The 18311-nt window shown below is 44.9% G+C and overlaps 1 long non-coding RNA gene across 1 annotated transcript; it reads right to left on the minus strand.

Annotated features, from left to right (window-relative positions):
• Window positions 1-1518: 1518 nt before the first annotated feature.
• Window positions 1519-17817, minus strand: LOC144770682 (uncharacterized). Its single transcript, XR_013598974.1, has 3 exons — window positions 17716-17817; window positions 17312-17394; window positions 1519-1589 (listed from the first exon to the last, which is right to left on the minus strand). It is a non-coding gene; the product is annotated as an uncharacterized LOC144770682 (long non-coding RNA).
• Between the last annotated feature and the right edge of the window lie 494 nt (window positions 17818-18311).

The following is an 18311-nucleotide window of genomic DNA, read 5'->3' on the forward strand; positions in this document are numbered from 1 at the left end:
TATAGATGCTTTAACAATGACACCATCACACAGACATACACGTAGCAAAGCTAAATAGCAAATACCCTCACAATCAGTTGGTAATTGTGAATAAGCATCCTGTCCACAAACAAAATAAACTTCTGGAATGACTGTTTCTTCTTATTGAAAAATGTGCCATGTACCCCTTCATAATTTCAAATGTGTGTTCACAACTACTAATTCCTTCATGTCTATTTCTAACTTGGGTTCTTCTTTTATAAACGCACACTTTCCCTGTTTGTCTCCTGTCTAATTTTAATTTGGACAGATCATTTATTTCTTAAATTCATCTTTTTCTTTATTCCAAACGTTTTTTCAAAACGTCTTCCTCTCTGTTTTTACTGTGTGAAATGTTTCTCCTTACCTCCAATATCATAATGCATACTTACTCTAGGGTTTTTATTAAGCAAGTTAAATTATTTCCATATGCCTTAACACTTTTTGTAGGTGTAGATGATGCCAAGCTGTATCCATTTAATTTGTTTGTATGTATAAATTCATGTTCTTTTGTAATTGCACTCTTGAAAGAACCAAGTCATAATTTGAGTAAAAATATTCAAAGTGTTCTAACCTATATATGAAACTATTCAAAATAATACTTGTGATTGGATATGACCATGGAATGTGGTGATAGGTCACTTCCTCTGCAGCTGATGAAGTTAGGAGGGCAGAGAAATAACAATCCTATGCATCTAGTGCCTCAGTATATTCTTGAACTAACCTAGAATAAACATTAGTAGAATAATCTTTTTTCATATAGCTCACAAATGAGGCCTTTCTGTGTCTAATGTCTTAGCAATAGCAGTGTGGGCCATTCAATGTTGCACCAGTGTAATGTTTCTCTATTACATATGCACTCCACTCAACTTTTTATGACCACGCTGCTTAGGAGTCACGATCAATCTTCAAACAAACAGAACAATTGAAAATGAGTGTAAAATATATCATAAGCGAACAGCCATGCTGGTAGCTTTCTCTCCGGTCCGACTTAACAGTCAACCAATCAGACGCAAGGAGGCTGTAGAGCATTTCAAATGGAAGTCGAGCCTCATCTATAGCCACCTTACGTTCCGAAGAATTCCAATAATGATGTGTCGCTCATAGTATCAATCTTCAAGAAGGCAAGACGATCAAACAATTGCAGACCACGCCACAAACATACAATTTTAAAACCTGACTCTCTTCTTCCCAATCGTTCACATAGTACAATTTCTTTGAGTCAGAACCAAGAGCACTGGTGACAGAATCACTTCAAGCTGGACAATTGCCAGGAGCAATACCACAAGAGACAGTACAGCAAGGAGATAGGGGTGAAGTACGCCAAACAGTTGCACCAATTTAGGTTCCTGTGATTTCACAAAGTGGCAATGAAGTCTCAGATGAGGAACAAGAAAAAGAAGAAGAGACATTATCTCAATCTGAGAAAACAGTTGAGACAACACCAGAACAAACAAATGATCTGGGTGAAGGAACAAGTACTGGATTGAAAAGACTCACCCACAATGCTGGAGGGCCTCTGAATTATGGTCAAAGGAAACTTGTGTATGTGACAGAGAAGATCAGCAGACCTGGAGAAAGTTGAAAAGAGACTTGTTGAAGGCCTTCTACACCTTAATAGACATACTACACAAGGCAAGAGTTAAATATGTCAGTGGAAGACTTACTTCCTCTGAGATCAGAACTGTATGAGCCCCATGACATCATACCGAAGAAAAAAACATTTGGATAGTGCTGTTTAGACAGATTTCTGAAAATAAATACAACTTTGAGAAACACTATTAAACAAAAAATTGCAAAATAATTTGTCTTTGTTTTAAAAAGACTTGCCTAGGCCCAAGGCTGCAGTAGAAGAGTAGGGGTGACAAACTTAGAAGAAGATGGAGTAGGGATATGGATGACTATACAAAGATTGTTCTAAATAAATCTTAAAGAACTAACCATTAGGTTTCCGTAAACCCATGATCGGAGAGTTGCAAGGGTTTCCAACAATTTCTTTTAAAATCTCTTTCTTCAATATGTCTTCAGTTAAAGGCATTATTCCTGCAACTGTTTCAAAGGTCAAAATATATTGCGGTGTTCTTGGAAGAAAGCAAAAGGAACAGCACAATGGATTAAACCCAGATCTTTGTGACTGGGGGTTAATGTTTGCATTGATCAGCATTCCGTTCATTATTTGTTCCTTTTGCTTTTCTCGCCCTAAGTGGGAAGGGTATACCCAGATGTGGGTCCTGTGCTCACTGCTTCACTGGATTCAAGTTAGCCTGGCTGAAATGGGGTGATGCCCCGAAACCAGTCCCAGGATGCTTGTTTCCGGTCCAGGGAGACCTGGCTTGGCAGTTCGGGCTGGACTGTTCCCATGAGGCACAGGGTCAAGACTGATTTGCATATGACTGTTTCCAAACAGGGATGGTGAGCAAAATAACAATGGATTAAACCCAGACCTTTGTGACTGGGGGTGAATGTTTGCATTGTTCAGCATTCTGTCCATCATTTGTTCCTTTTGCTGGTGTTCTTGGATATACAGCATTTGGTTTCACTGTGACTCAGACAGGTTTTACACCTATAATCAATCCAATATCTTTCACTGTAACATCCCATATTTCTGGGTTCACAGTGTCTTTCAAATCGGAAGGCAAGTCTTCAACTGTCCTCACTGTATACAATCCTACAGCTGTTTCTTGCCTTACCATTTTAAATTTAACATCTTCATATTTAGTCTGGAATTCAACACCATCTTGTGTACAGTAAATTATGTAATATATCTTGCACAATCAATCTCATCATCTTCAAATACATTTATTTTGGCCTCCAGGGCCATAAAAGTACAAGACACAATAAATCTATCCCTAACAGGTTTATTGGACTAAAATCACAAACACAAATTGAGGATTTTCCTCCAATTAACCAATTTTTACCAGGACTTTTTCTGAAAATGGATTTGTTATTTGTTTATTTGTAACTCCTACAACTTGGATCTCCTTTCCCGAGAGGGGTAGATCTGGGACCTCCTCTGTTCTACCAGTGGAATGGGTAATATCGATGTTGATCAAAAAATGACACCTGGTGGCCATTAACTTCTCCTTCTACAAATGGTCCACTCTGGCCTACTTGTAACACTGCGCAAAGCATGCAATATTCCCTCCTTCCCAGGCACTATCATTGAAGTTATTGGAGCCAAAACTGTCTCCTTCTAACATAGGGTACTGTTGAAATGGATTCTAATTTTAGTTCTGAAATGCGATTGGATTTGCCTTGGGCATCTGATTCATATTAAATCTAGAATTTTTCATGTTCTGTAGGAAAATCGAGGATTGTAGAACCTGCATTATTGGACCCTGTTTTTGCATTGGCGCTTATATCTGTTCAGCTGGTACATTCTGCATCTGATTTCCTCCTTGCATTTGCCCATTTCCACTGATTCTATCTGGATTAAGTCTACACTCCCAAGTACAATGCTCGATCTTATTTCAAAAGTGACAAGGGGTCATTTTCTTCAGCGTTGCAACATCTACACCAGAATTTGGATCAATCAGAATACTTCTACCTCTACCCTGCAAAACTTCAAATCCTCCTTGAACACCTTAAGTCTGCAAACCAACATCTTGCATTCCACCCTGGTTTCCTGCAAATAAATGATTCTGGTGAGCAAGACCTCTTACCTCCTGGTCAGGGTAACTGCTCTCCCCTCGTGCAGCTATGTCCTTAAGGCACTATCCCAGTGCCTTCTGGTCTCCCAGGTAGGTGTTTGAGGCCCTTCTCCACCCACAGGCTCCTGCCTGTACTTCATCCCTGGTGGTCCAGTGGAAGAGCATGCTCTTCTGATGGTCCGCTCGCTGCCTGTCAGACGTTTATTGTTTTTGTCTGTTTTTCTGCCTAGTTCTGTTTTTTTCTGTGCTTGCCTTTTTTCTGCCTTTTTGCCTTTATGTTTTCCTCTGTTTTCCTTACCTTTGCTTTTCTTCCTGCTGCTGCTCCCCCATGGCCCCTCCCCCCAGGGTGTTCCGCTAAGAGCTGGTCCCCCTCCCTGACCCCTACTTAATGGCAGATACTATGCGGCTGTGCCGCTGACATGTTGGAGGCGTGCCAAATGCAAGCCGGTCTGCACCCATTCACAACCCGACTGCGACCAGTGCCAGGGAGCCTGGTCCCACAACCCCCTGGCCCTTCACCGCTATGACTCCAGCACTCTCTGTGCACTCAACCCTGAATGCAACAACAAAAGCCAGCTCTCAACGCCAAGAAACTCCAAAGGTCCGTTCTCCTGCCAACACTACCACCTCACCTTCACCCACCTCTGGACCCAGACAGCCACTGCCAACCGACCGGATGCCAGCACACTCAAACCCCTGAGTGGAATCCTCCTCAATGTGTGCTCCCTGCACAGACACTCAGTAGAAGTTTGGGACCTCCTCAACACCCTCTCGCCTGACATCGCCTTCCTCACAGAGACCTGGACCAACGCCACCTTGGCTCCCGACATCACTACTGCCATCCCCGATGGATACAAGATCCTGAGGAAAGACCACCCCGAAAGGAGGCCTAATCGTCCACAAAAGCTACCTCCGTCGGACAACCTTCAACTCGAACGACGCCTCCCCCATAGAACACATCCACTTCCAGATCCAGCCCAACCCCAGAACGACACTCCGCGGAGTACTCGCCTACAGACCACCCGGACCACACTCTCCGTTCACCAACACCATTGCAGACTACATAGCTCCCCACGCCCTTGCCTCCACATACTACGTACTGCTCGTAGTCCTGAATTTCCACCTAATCAACCTCAGCGACCCCAACACCACTGCCCTCCTAGACAATCTCGTCATCATTGGACTGAAGCAACTCGTCTCCGCCCCCACCCACACGGCTGGACACACTCTCAACCCCATCTTCACCAGAGAAAACAAAATTAACTTCAGTCACACCATGGAACCTCTCTGTACGGACCACCACTGCGTCCATTTCTCTTTCTCGAAACCCACCACACACAAGGTGCCACCATGCCTCCCACGTAGAAACTAGAACAAGATCACAGAAGAACACCTCACCTGCGGCCTCAGCCGCACTCCTCCCCCTACCACAACAGACGCCAACACTGCAGCCAACATTCTTCACCAATGGATCACCAACTGCGAGAACACTCTCGCCCCCCTCAAGAACTCAGACAGACGACACAACACGAAAGCCACCTGGTTTACCATGGACCTCTGAGAATCCAAACGCGCATGTTGACGACTGGAGAAAGCATGGAAAAACAGCAAAACCCCGGAAGCACGTACCACCTACAGGGCTGCCTCCATGGCACACCACCAACTCATCAAATCAACAAAGAGACACTTCATTCAGGATAGAATCCTCTCCAACTCCCACAACTACAAGGAACTCTTCACCACCATACAGTAATTTACCAGACCCTACTGCAAAACCACCAATGTCCCTCCCTCTCAGGACCTCTGCAATAAACTCAGTTCCTTCTTCCACCACAAGATCAGGATGCTCTACGACAAATTTGATGACCAAGACCACAGCACTGACTCACCACCCTCCACCAGCCACACCACCCAGCTGACCCTCTTCACCTGGACCCCTCTCACCACAGAAGACACCGCACAGACTATGAAAAGCATCCACTCCGGAGAACCCACTGACCCCTGCCTGCTGCACATCTTCCACAGGGAAGCCTCTGCCATTGTACCAGAACTATGATGGACAATCAACTGTGTCCTCAAACAGGCTTGTTCCCAATGACTGGAAATGTGCAGGTCAAACCCCTCCTCAAGAAGACCACTACAGACCCAACTGACCTCAAGAACTACAGGCCTAACTCTCCCCTCCCCTTCGCCTCGAAAGTCACAGAGAAAATAGTCAACACCCAGCTAACGCACTTCATCGAAACAAACAACATCCTTGATTCATCTCAATCCCGATTCTGCAGCAACCATAGCACTGAGACCACCCTCATAGCTGCCAATGATGACATCTGCACCCTCCTTGATCAAGGCCACTTCACAGCCCTCATATTACTAGACATCTCAGCAACTTTCAATACCGTCTCCCACCGCACATTAGCCACCAGACTCCATGATGCCGGCATCCAGGGGACTGCCTTAGACTGGATTTGTTCTTTTCTCTCTTGCATAACACAAAGAATAAGACTCACGCCCTTCCTCTCAAACCCACAGAGTACAGAGATCATATGCGGAGTACCCCAAGGATCCTCCCTCAACACCATGCTTTGCAACATCTACATGGGCCCCCTTGCAACCATTGTCAGAAAACACAGTTTCAGCATAGTATCCTCTGACGACGACACCCAGCTCATCCTCTCCCTCACCAAGGAACCCGACATAACCAGTCACAATTTCCAGGAAGGAATGAAGGACGTCACATCCTGGATGAGCAGCAGCTGCCTGTACCTCAACTCACAGAAAACAGAAGTCCCTACCATCAGATCTACCCCCTCCACATGGGATGACACCTGGTGGCCCCCCGCCTTTGGAAAACCACCCACCTCCACAGACCACGCCCGCAACCTTAGCATCATACTCAACTCCTCACTCACCATGAACCGCCAGATCAAAAGTGTGTCCTCCACATGCTTCAACACTCTCTGCATACTCTGAAAGGCTTTTAAATGGATCCCCCCGACTCCAGGTAGACCTTCACTCATGCTCTCATCATCACCAGCAGGCTGAATTTCGGAAACGCACTCAATGCTGGAATCAACAAAACTCTCCTTCTCAAGCTCCAGACCGTCTGGAACGCCGCAGCCAAACTCGTTCCCAGCATCCCGTGACATGACCACATCACTCAGCACCTCTGTTACCTCCACTGGCTTCCCGTCAAAAAGAGAGTAACCTTCAAACTGCTCACACACCCCTGCAAAGCCCTCCATACCACCAGACCCTAATACCTCAACGAAAGAATCTCCTTCCACACCCCCAAGAGAAACCTCTGCTCCGCCTACCTAGCCCTTGCCGAGGTCCCCCGCACCCACAGAGCCAGAATGGGGGGCAGATCCTTCTCTTACATCGCAACCAAGACCTGGAACAAACTCCCTCTCAGCATCAGACAAAGCCCTTGTTGGACTTGGCCCTTTTTGCAGGGTCATCCCTAAACTTTCTGCCTTCCTCGTAGACTTTTTTCTAACATGGTGTTGGTGGTTTTAGGAATCTGAGCACTTTAGCACTGGGTAGCAGTGCAGAGTGCATGTGCTCTTTGCCCTCCATAGGCTAAAATTGGGAACCCCCACCTTATGGGATAACTCCTGAATAAAACAAAATAAGTATGGCATGTTTGGTATATTTGGTATGGAAATGATAAATGCTGGGCAATGGTGTGCGCTGATTTAATTTCACTATTTTGGGAACTGACACTTTTAGAAGTTGGCTTTTCTGTGTGATGTGTGCCTGCCTGCATGTCTATTTCTAGAAGTGACCGGGGCTGGTGAGGAGTGGGTAGCTCCAGGGAAGGCAGGGGAAGTCAGTGTCAGGCTGATTGGGAGGTCTGCAACTGGAGTAGTGGGTAGAGAAATCCCCTGTCCCTGAATAGGCCTGTGCCTGCCCTGTACAATGCTAGCTCCGCCCCCTTACTAACACCCCTCCCAGGGCCAGTTGGGACTGGAACTTCCAGGACCCTTCCAGAAGCTTCTGCCCCCTTCTAGACGCAGGGCAGAAAGGTGTATAAATACAGGGGCTGTGACCCCATGAGGGTGTGCTTGTGCTGACTTGGAGGGGCCACTCTGCCAGGAGGGACCGCTGCGGGACCCTGCGTGCTGGCTCCTGTGCCCAACTTTGCCCCTCAACCTTCTACTGGACTGGGAAGGAGCTGTGCTGGAGCCAGGGCTGCTGCACTTCAGCATTGCCATCCTCACTGCGTTTGACTGTCCCAAGGGATTGCTACTCTGCTGGGGAAGAGCTGTCCCGTAGTCTGCTGACCTATGCCCAACCCTGCCTGCTTCCCTAGTGCCTCATGAGCGCTCTGATTTCTACTTGCCAGGAGAGAGAGGGGCTGGCACATGCAGCGTACTGCTGCTGAGATTGCTGGAGGGAATCCCGGCGTGGGGATTACCCCTAAATTCCCTCCAACCGTGGGTGCCCACCCCGCGTGTTTGCGCTCCCTAGCGGGTGCCTATCCATCATTGCTGGCGGGTGCCCACCCCGCTTGCTTGCCAATCTAGCGGGAGCCCACCCTGCTGTTATGTGCTTTTAATGGCAAGTGCCCACGCCATGACTGCTTTTATTTGTAAGTGGGTGCCAACCCTGAACTTTGCCGCTAGGGAACACCCCTGCCGGCCCGGGAGTTCCAGGAGCAGCGCGCGGGCTTCCCCGCTGATGTCAGAGGGGAGCTGCGCTAGGATTGGTGCTGGTGCCGGGGTTTGCCGGGCAACAGGAGAGCGTCCTTGAGGAAGTCCGGCAATGGAGGCCTGATCGGGGCTGGAGCACTGTCCCCCGTGTGTTGCCAGGAAGAAGAGCGGAGTCCTGCAGATGGAGACCGGGAGAAGCTAAGTAGTCTCATTAGCAGAACCTGACTGCGGCCCAAGGAGCAGGAAACCGATGACCCAGGACTGCCGGTGAGGGGGACTGACCTGGGGAGCAAGAGCGAGGCACAGGACCGGTGTCTGTATGCCCGAGTGGCCCGCAGGAACAGAGGGCTGCTCCAACAAGAGGCCCAGTCTATTTTTTAACCAGTACCAGAGTGGGGCTCCAGAATGGACCATCAATCAGTATCCCTTTTGCTATCTAGTGGCGCCGCAGTTATGGCCCGCTGCAACGTGGTGGGTAATTTCATTTAGAGAGCCCCGCTGCAACGTTTCTTTGCTATTTTGTCTTGTGGGCAACATCATTTTTAACTTCAGAGTCCGAGAGTAGGGCTCCAACGTGCACAGTGATTCTTTTGCTTTTGTGGGCCTTATTATTCCTCAGTTGTTCTGCCTTTAGGGGCAGCTGCAACGTGGGTGCCATTACTTTCTTTTTGAGTCCCAGAGTAGGGGCTCACATTCATCCCAGCGGCGCCGCACAGGGGGGCAGCTGCAATGAGAGACATGACATGCTTGTAATGCATATTGTGTTATGCTGATGATTTATGCACCATGTGTTGAGGTCTAATATCATGCACCGTGATTTATGCATAATGTGTCTAGTAAGGCCTACAGCATAATGTGTTCATGCTCATGTGTTAATGCCCAATGTGACTTATGCTGATATGATACCTAATATGTTTCTATGCTTAAGGTTTATGCCTAATGCTTTTATGCTAATGATGATGCCTAATTCATGTGATTATGACTTATATCATGCTTAATGTTATTTTTTACCTATCATGATTAACCCTGGGCAAAGCACTACGCTATGCTCGTGTAGTTTGCGAATTTTCCGCTATTTCGCAGTAACGCAATTTGCACGTAGCACAGTGCAAACACGCGTAGCGTAGTGCCGCAGTCATTTTTTGCTTGCTCGCGGTCCTCAACGTCAAGTTGGCGACTGCGAGTAAGCGAAATGACATCCCGGCGAGACTTTTTCCTCGTTCGCGATCAACAGCATCAAGTTGCCGATTGCGAGCGTGGAAAATAAACCTTCCGACGAGATTCTCAACGCGGGGAGGTCAGGTTTCTCATTGCGAGTGGTCGCGTATGCTCATGACCGCTCGCGATGAGAAACTACCAGTCCGCGTTGAGAAAGTTGCCGCTCGAGTAAAAATCTACTCGAGCGGCAGAAAACTACACCTCACACTGTGCAAGATGCCATTTTCAATGATTGCACAGTGGGAGATGCGTGTCCGCACTGTGCAATCATTGAAAGCGGCATCTTGCACAGTGCGAACAGGATACTACGCAGTTCGCGTAGTGCTACACGTAGCTCGCGTAGTGTGAAGTGCACTTTGCGTAGCTTTGTGTAGCTCTATTTCGCAAACTACGCCCAGCCCTAATCGTGATATAGTGCTAGGTTCATTCTTCTACCAGTAGCTACTGGCGGTTATTACTGATTGTTTTATACTTATTACATATACTTTTGTGATGGTTCTGACAGCGACCCGATTGGCACTGCCCTGTACATAATCCCTTGTAAATAATGACCTGGTGCCTGTAGGCACAGTGTATATATCTGTGATTATGGATCTAATGTGTTTTACATAATAAAAAGGCTACTTTTACATAACATTGTGTGGTTTCTTTTTTGTGGTGTACCTAGTGTGTCGCCGCTGTGTCAGTGTGTTGCACAAATGCTTTACACATTGCCTCTGGGATAAGCCTGACAGCTCGTGCCAAGCTACCAAGGGGGTGACCAGGGGTTATCCTCAGGGTGTAGCTCCCTTGCCCTGACTAGAAATGGGTGTTTCTGCCTGGATTTGGCGCATGCCCTAGCCTACCGGGAATCCCCGTTTCCTATCAGCCCTACACTGCATATCTTCAGAAAGAACCTCAAGACCTGGCTCTCCGGATGACCTTGGAGCTGCCGGTACCCCTATTCCCACCCCAGCACCATGAGACCCTCACAGGTGAGTAGTTCGCTCTATAAATGCCTGATTGATTAATACTTGATTATTTGCTTCAACTGCCCATAATTGTTTCTTTTTCATTTCATTCTTCTTTGCCCATTTGCTCGCTAAATGATCAAAATCATTCCATCTAGGAATGCATTTGACTAATTCCGTAATGTGTATTCGCATTCATGGTGAAATCATTGTCTCAATAGCTTCATCATCCAGTTGTACCATGAAACTTTTCTGAAATTGAACATTTTCTGAAATATGAACTTCATGTTTTCTGGCTAATTGTCAATTTTTGAGTAATCACTGCACGTCCAGTAATTTCTTTGCTCAAATATATCAGCTCTTTTTCTTGATATTGATTGACATGCTCAAGATCTAAACAACCTCTGAATATTTCTTCCAGCTCTATTTTTAATCTAATCTCAGGACATTTATCACTCTCTCGTTCTCTCTCTGCTGTGATGTGGGAACCTGATGTTATATGTTTTATGCCTTTTTATTCTCTGCAGTTTCGTCAAACCATGAGGGAAAAGTCCCATCTTCAAATGGACTGGTCTCATCCTGAGTTGTTGGTGTGTGAAAGACAATTATTTTCCTTTCTCTCAATGACTTAACTGTTTGTGGCGGTGTCCAAACAACAATCTGCAAATTCTACGGCGTTGGGATAAACCACTGTCACAGGTGCTCATCCAAATTCTCCTCTGCTTCTGAATTTGAAACAATAGTAATCAGAGCAGTCATTCAAATCTCTAATTGCTGTGCTGTTATGACCCTACTAACCAGGTTCTGGTACAGTTACAATAGAAGTATCAATACCTGGGTGCATCATTGTAAGAACATTCTCAAAGCGTACCAGCACAGCATTAGTTATAGCAGGTTGTACAATAGACTGTGTCATCTGTAATGTTCTTTGAATTTGAATTGCATTCAGGTAAACAGGGGCTGGGGTCACTGTTACATTAGATGTCATGGTACCTTTAGCATTTGTTACAATGACCAATTAAGGTGGTGGACGCGAGGCTAAAAATGCATCCCAAATTTCATCCCCTGAATCACTATCAGTAGTGTAGTATGATGGATTTAATAAATGTTTATGTTCATGATATGCTGCCAATGTTACATGCAGTCATGCAAATCTCTAATCGCTGTGCTGTTGTGACCTTGGTAACAGGTGCTGGTACAGTTACAATAGAAGTATCAACAACTGCGTGCATCATTGTAGGAACAGTCTCAAGGCGTACCAGCACAACATTAGATATAGCAGGGTGTACATTAGACTGTGTCTTCTGTAATGGTCTTTGAATTTGAATTGCATTCAGGTCAACAGGTGCTGTAGTCACGGTTACATTAGATGTCATGGTACCTTTAGGATTTGTTACAATGACCAAATAAGGTAGTGGACGCGAGGGTAAAAATGCATCTCAAATTTCATCCCTGAATCACTATCAGTAGTGTAGTATGATGGATTTAATATATGTTTAGGTTTAGGTTATGCTGTTAATGTTACATGCAATTAATGTAGAAAAATAGGACATTTTGCAAAAGTTTGCTTATTTTTTTTTTTTACAAAAGGAATGTTACATATGTACATGAGTTTGATGAAGAATCTGACTCTGAGGGGCTATATTTTGAGAGGGATGAGAAAGTGGTCTCTCTCTAAGCGGATGGTTCCAAAAATGTACCAGTTGAAGGTGACCCTTCCTGTTGTGTAGATCCCATCATAAACGTTTCTGTTGGGGGTAAAATTCTGAATTTGTTTGTAGATGCAGGGGCCAGAATCAATTTGATAACCCAAAAACGTTTTGAGGAGACATGGAGTGAGAGACAGATGTTGCCCTCTGATCACTCGTCTGTGTCATATGAAGGTCATAACATTGAATTGTTGGGATACCTTGAGGATGAGTTGGAATTCAAGGGCAGAAAGATAAGAGGGAAGGTATATGTGGCTGTAAAAGGCCTCAACATCATGGGTGGTTTCATATGGGGCTTTTTTTGAATGATTTTATGACCAGGGGCTAGAAAACAGGTTGACGTAGTTGACTGTGATGATGATGGGCAGAGATGGAGTAGTAAGTTTCCCTGTTTTGGTGATGAATTAGGCAAGATTCACAGGTTTAAACATAAAATAATTATGAAAGAAGGTGCTCTCCCTATCATACACAAACTCAGAGTGGTGCCTTTCAGCATGACAGAGGATTTGGACACTGAGATAAAGAGTTTGTGTGCCAAGGCTTTCATTGAACCTACAGAGTTCTTATTATGGCTTTCACCTTTAGTTGTCACATGTAAGAGAAATGGTCAAGTGTGTGTTTGCATTGATTTGAGATCCCTCAAAAAAGAAATTTGGGTGGATTCTCATCCGGTGCCAAAAATTTCTGATTTGTTTGCTGGCATAAAGGGGGCAAAGTTTTTCAGTAAATTGGACCTGGCCCGTGCATATCATCAGGTTGAACACCATCTTGAGTCTCGCCATCTCACAACGTTTACTTTTCCTTTAGGTACATTCCCATACCATTGAATGCCTTTTGGGTTGGCTTCGGTAGCTTCGGTCTTTCACAGAGTAATGTCCAACCTACTGAAGGATGTGGAAGGTGTCCTGATCTTTCGGGATGACATTTTGATTTTTGCCAATGACAGAATGTCATATGATTTGGTCAGACAGAATAGCCTCAGAATTTTTGAGAAGAAGGGAGTTGTGCTCAAGTCAGAGAAGTGTACTTTTTTTGTTGTGAGGTCGAATATTGGGGTCATTTAATTTCTGAAGATGGTATCAGCCCCAGACCAGGTCTGGTTGAGGCCATTGTTAATGTTCCACCTTCAAATCAGGTATGAAAAAGAATGCTAAAATATCCATCACACATGTTATGGAACACACACACCAAGAGAAATGGCAGTTTCTCTTGGTGTGTGTGTTCCATAACATGTGTGATGGATATTTTAGCGATCATTTCTATACCTGATTAGTTAAATGTATGGGGCTTTTCCCCATCACACTGTTTTTGTGGGTTTCTCTATTTCTTGGTCTCCACGAGTGATGGGGTGACGTAATACGTAACATAGTGAGGAGGACATGTTTCTCCAGTCATTTTTCACTCTGTATCTAGTTCTCAAGACAATTTTTGTATTATTTCCAGCCCTGAAGAGTCAGGTAACTACCTGTTTCCCTGACAAAACACGTGTTGGATGGCTGCGCCATGCAACTTGTATTATAGAACCCAAGACATCAACACTAACACTAACTAACACTTATACGTCATGTTTTCATAATGTATGTGTGCACGGGTGATTAAGGAAGTTGTCCAAAGTTGATATAAAGATATAGTCAGTCAGAGGCTCATGTGTTTCCCTCCGTATGTTCCACCACAAGTCCCAGAATCGTTTGTATCAGAAATGGCAAATCCCTCTCCCAAAATTGAAAACATGGGCCCAGTACCTCTGCCATATATATTTAACACTGTTAAGTAGCTATTGACTAAGTGCCCTTTCCACTCATCCAGATGCAGCTGGGTCAGTCAAGAACATCAGAGGGGGTGGGGTGGAGCAGAGGAAGAGCAACAGACAATGAAATAGGGAAAATAAAAACAAAATATCAAAAAAATAACTCATCTTGTGACTGCCGCATCAAAAAGCAGAAGGTGAGAGAATCCTTATTTTAAAACATTTTATTCCCTTATTCTGTTGTCGGTTTCCCACCCTGCCCCACCATTACATACCCAACTCCCCACTGCTCCTCCCTGCACCGGGCGTGGAATTATTTCACAATACTGTTAGCATGCAGAAGATATGAGGAAATGTCTGACAAGTAACACATGTACATTTTCAATTTGTATACATTTCTCACTTCTCACCTACTAACACATTCAGCCAGAGTACAGACAACCACAGTAGCAGAGCTCCCTCCATTCTTCTGGGAGTAAACAACATCATCCAGAGCAAGGCATGCCATCCTCTCTAGCTAGTAAGTCAAACTGGTCAGGAGATGGTCGAAATGCATATATTGTCAGCAGAAAACAGAGAGAAATATAGGACCCAAATCTCAAAGGTAACCAGAGATGAAAATCTAACTTTACAACTATTGGAATACTTAAAGGATATTTACATTTGGTAAATGATATTTGTGAATAGCAAAAGATGAAAAATAATATATCTAGGCTCATCATACCATGTGATATGTGAACATGACATGTATTCCACCAACAGTTCCAGAACTGTGAACTCAATCCTGGATTTGAGTGCCACAAGTCACAAAGGAGTCCCCACTATATTGTAATTGTCTTTTGTAGACTAAATCAAGAAATTCAATGTTAACAAATGAATGATGAACAAGAAGTGAGATACAATTGTCAGGAGTAGAATGTGTTTTCCTATACATGAAATTGTCCAGTCCACCCAGCTGGTTATATTTGTTAGCATTGGATGGCATGCTATTTTGACCATAAACAAAACACGATAGTGGACTTTACTTCAGGAATTGTTGTGGTGTCAATTTGATAGACATTGCTTCTAGGCAGTGGGGCCATTATAAATTTAATGTGGGATCACTCATTCAATCAATCAATCAATCAGGAGTTTGTTAAGCGCAACTACTCACCCGCAAGGGTCTCAAGGCGCTAGGGGTAGGGGGGTGCAGGTTCCATTCCATCAAGGAGGGGGTCTGTCGAAAAGCCAGGTTTTGAGGTTTCTTGCGAAGATGGGGAGCGATGTTGGTGGTCTGAGGTGGAGGGAATGGCATTCCAGGCTTTGGCGCAAGGAAGGAGAAGGAGTGGCCTCCCGATCTGATCTTTCTGGTGTGGGGGACCATGGCGTAGGAGAGCTGGGCTGATCGTAAGGTCCTTTGGGGTGCATGGAATTTGAGTCCGCTGTTCAGGTATGCTGGTCCGGTGCGGTGGAGGGCCTTATGTGCGTGGGTGAGTATCATGAAGGAGATTCTTGCCTCAACGGTGAGCCAGTAGAGTGTGTGTAATTGCTGGGAGATGTGGCAGTGTTTTGGCAGGTTGAGGACCAGGCTTGGGGCAGCCTTCTGAATGTTCTGTAGCTTGCAGGTGAGTTTTTTGTTTATTCCAGCATAGAGTGTGTTGCAGTAGTCGAGTCTGTTGGTGACCAGGGCATGAGTGACAGTCTTTCTGTGTTTGAGGGGTATCCATTTGAAGGTCTTACGAAGGAGGCAGAGGGTGTGGAAGCAGGAAGACGAGACGGAGTTGATCTGCCGGTCCATTTTGAGCTCGGAGTCCAGGATGATTCCCAGGTTGCCTGCGTGGTCCATGGGTGTGGGCGGACTTCTGAGGGCGGGATACCACCAGAGGTCATTCCAGGCATCAGGGTGTGGGCCCATGATGAGTACTTCTGTTTTGTTGGTGTTTAGTTGAAGGCAGCTGTTTTTCATCCATTTGGCGACGGCTTCTATGCCTTCTCGAAAATTGTTCAATACAACAGGGCCCCCCCTGAACAGAATGTAGGGCAGACTACAGGGGAATATAACACTACTGCACTAGAGAAAGTCAACCCTATCAATATAATTAGATGGCCCACATAGGGTCCGTACTTTTTAAACAAGCAACATTAAGCTCACCAACATGCGACGTGTAGGCCACAGGGTAGAAGCAACTACAGATAGAAAGTGTACAAAATCTTTATTTTCTCTTTTCAATTTTCGAAGTATACATTAGGTCCAAATATTTGATACTGAGATTCCTAGATTCATTAGTTCAGTTAAACAGTACATAAATCAATAAATACATTTCATATAAAAACCCCACATCAACCTCTCATCATACACATTCATCTTCTCATCCACACACTCACAAGCAACCACTTCAACATAGAACACTATCTACACAATCCTCAGCGTAATCCCCAGAGTGACACATGAATAGGATCCTGCGGAGTCTTCTCAGCAAGTTGCCAGAGAGTCCAGATCGATGTGGCAGGACCCCAGAACGTAACACCAACGGGCGTTTTGGTGCTAAGCCAAGTTCTATGGCCACACCTTCATCAGGGCTCTCACGCAGAGGGAGTGGGGAAAGCAAAGCACATAAGAACCACACCCGTGACTAATCTGTAGTAAAGAGAATTCAATTTTAGGATCTGAGGCTTCATAAGATATTAAGTGACTCACTCACTTCAATTGATGCAAAGGAGGGTAGATATTCATAAAGTTAAAAATTCAGATCACATTCTAAGCAGACATCATTAAATTAGATAAACAATTACATTTCGCTATCCAATTCTTCATCAATGACATCTTGTCTTCAAACGTCGCCTTATTGGTAGTGAGCTCAACTGTTGCTAACCAAAGAATTTTTAATAATAAACTCAGATTTAAAGCGTAAACAGAAAACATACTGGAAACCCTGGAGGAGACAGCAGCATCATATTTCATTCACAAACATCCATTCAAACACTGTTCTCTCACTGCATGTTCCGAAGGTCATCCGAACATGGCACATCTCTAGGAAAAACACTTCCCTACTTCAAAACGAGAAGGATAATTTCCTCTATTTAAAAAAGATTTCATTTCCCTGAAACAACACACTCAATTTTTTTTAAAACATTCAGCTCATAATTTTACCTATGTCCCGGGTCTAGTGGCCAAGAATATTCTCAGTTGTCTCGAGACTCGAAATCATGGGCCCAGGGGAAACAGCTCGAGGGCAGGCAATCGTCAAATAGGGGTCTGATTTTATTCTAAGCTAAACAAATAACGCGGTCTAGATGGTATCCAAATAGAGAATGTATTCCGTCCAAGGGAAACCCCAGTGGTCGGAGTTAAGACTAAAGAGAGACAGTCTCTCAGTAAACTTACCCGTTGCAAGATTCTTTTACAAAGAGCAGGTTTCTTCGTTTCGGGGAGTCACCGCTTCCTGTAACTGAACAGCAAGAGATTGCCTGGGCGGAATAAATACAAACAATTCAGAGACGAACATGCTTCGATGGCGCGATGCTAAATAGATTCATGGTTACATCACTCATCGAGCATCAGTTTACCAGCTCAATATTGCCCGACTGTTTCACTTTAAAATAATTACATAGGTTTAAGAAAAAGCTTAATATAGGCATCACAATTCGTGTGTTAATCAAAGGGCCCAATAATACCCGATTCGTTTGTTTTAAGGAAGTCTCGTGAGTCAGCGAAAACCTGACCCAGGATGCACAATTCCTTAAGGTTCCCAAAGCCGGGACTCAAAGGAAATCAAAGATATGTCATACCGTCAAACAACGAGAACACCGTTTTGCACAATTCCTGGCGCTGGGTCAAGGTAGTCAGTTATAAAATCCGCGCATGGCTGCAGATCCTGGGTATTCTGAAAAACGATAAAAAAAACGCCCATTAAGGCCAGTGTGAGCTAAACGAAGGGGAAATATTCCAAAGTACTTGTACGCATCAATCAATACGCGAGTCTCCGTGCTAATGGCTCACTAGTCAATACTGCCTTAAGGAACAGAAAAGACACATTTCTACAATAAACGGGACCCTAATTTAGAGATTCAGTAATATTCGAAAGGGGTCAGAATTACATAGGAAACACGGAGCGAACAAGCAACAGCACATCAGTGCTTGCTAGTCCAGACATATGCTCTCCCTTACCTAACAATGAAGTGATGTAGACGTGACTTCCAACTCGTACCAAGTCCTCACAAATGGTAGAGGGTTCCAACCGACCCCATTGTCGGCGTTCTCACGGTTTAAGTAAGCCCGCCTTCAAGCGAGAGCACCTGGAGTCAGCCCTTTCCGGTATCCCAGGTTGGATGTAAAACCTGGGGCGGAATCGGGTCTAAAGGCTCACACAAGGGTGCAATAAGTA

This window comes from Lissotriton helveticus, chromosome 1_1 (assembly GCF_964261635.1).
Source record: "Lissotriton helveticus chromosome 1_1, aLisHel1.1, whole genome shotgun sequence".
Lineage (NCBI taxonomy): Eukaryota > Metazoa > Chordata > Amphibia > Caudata > Salamandridae > Lissotriton > Lissotriton helveticus.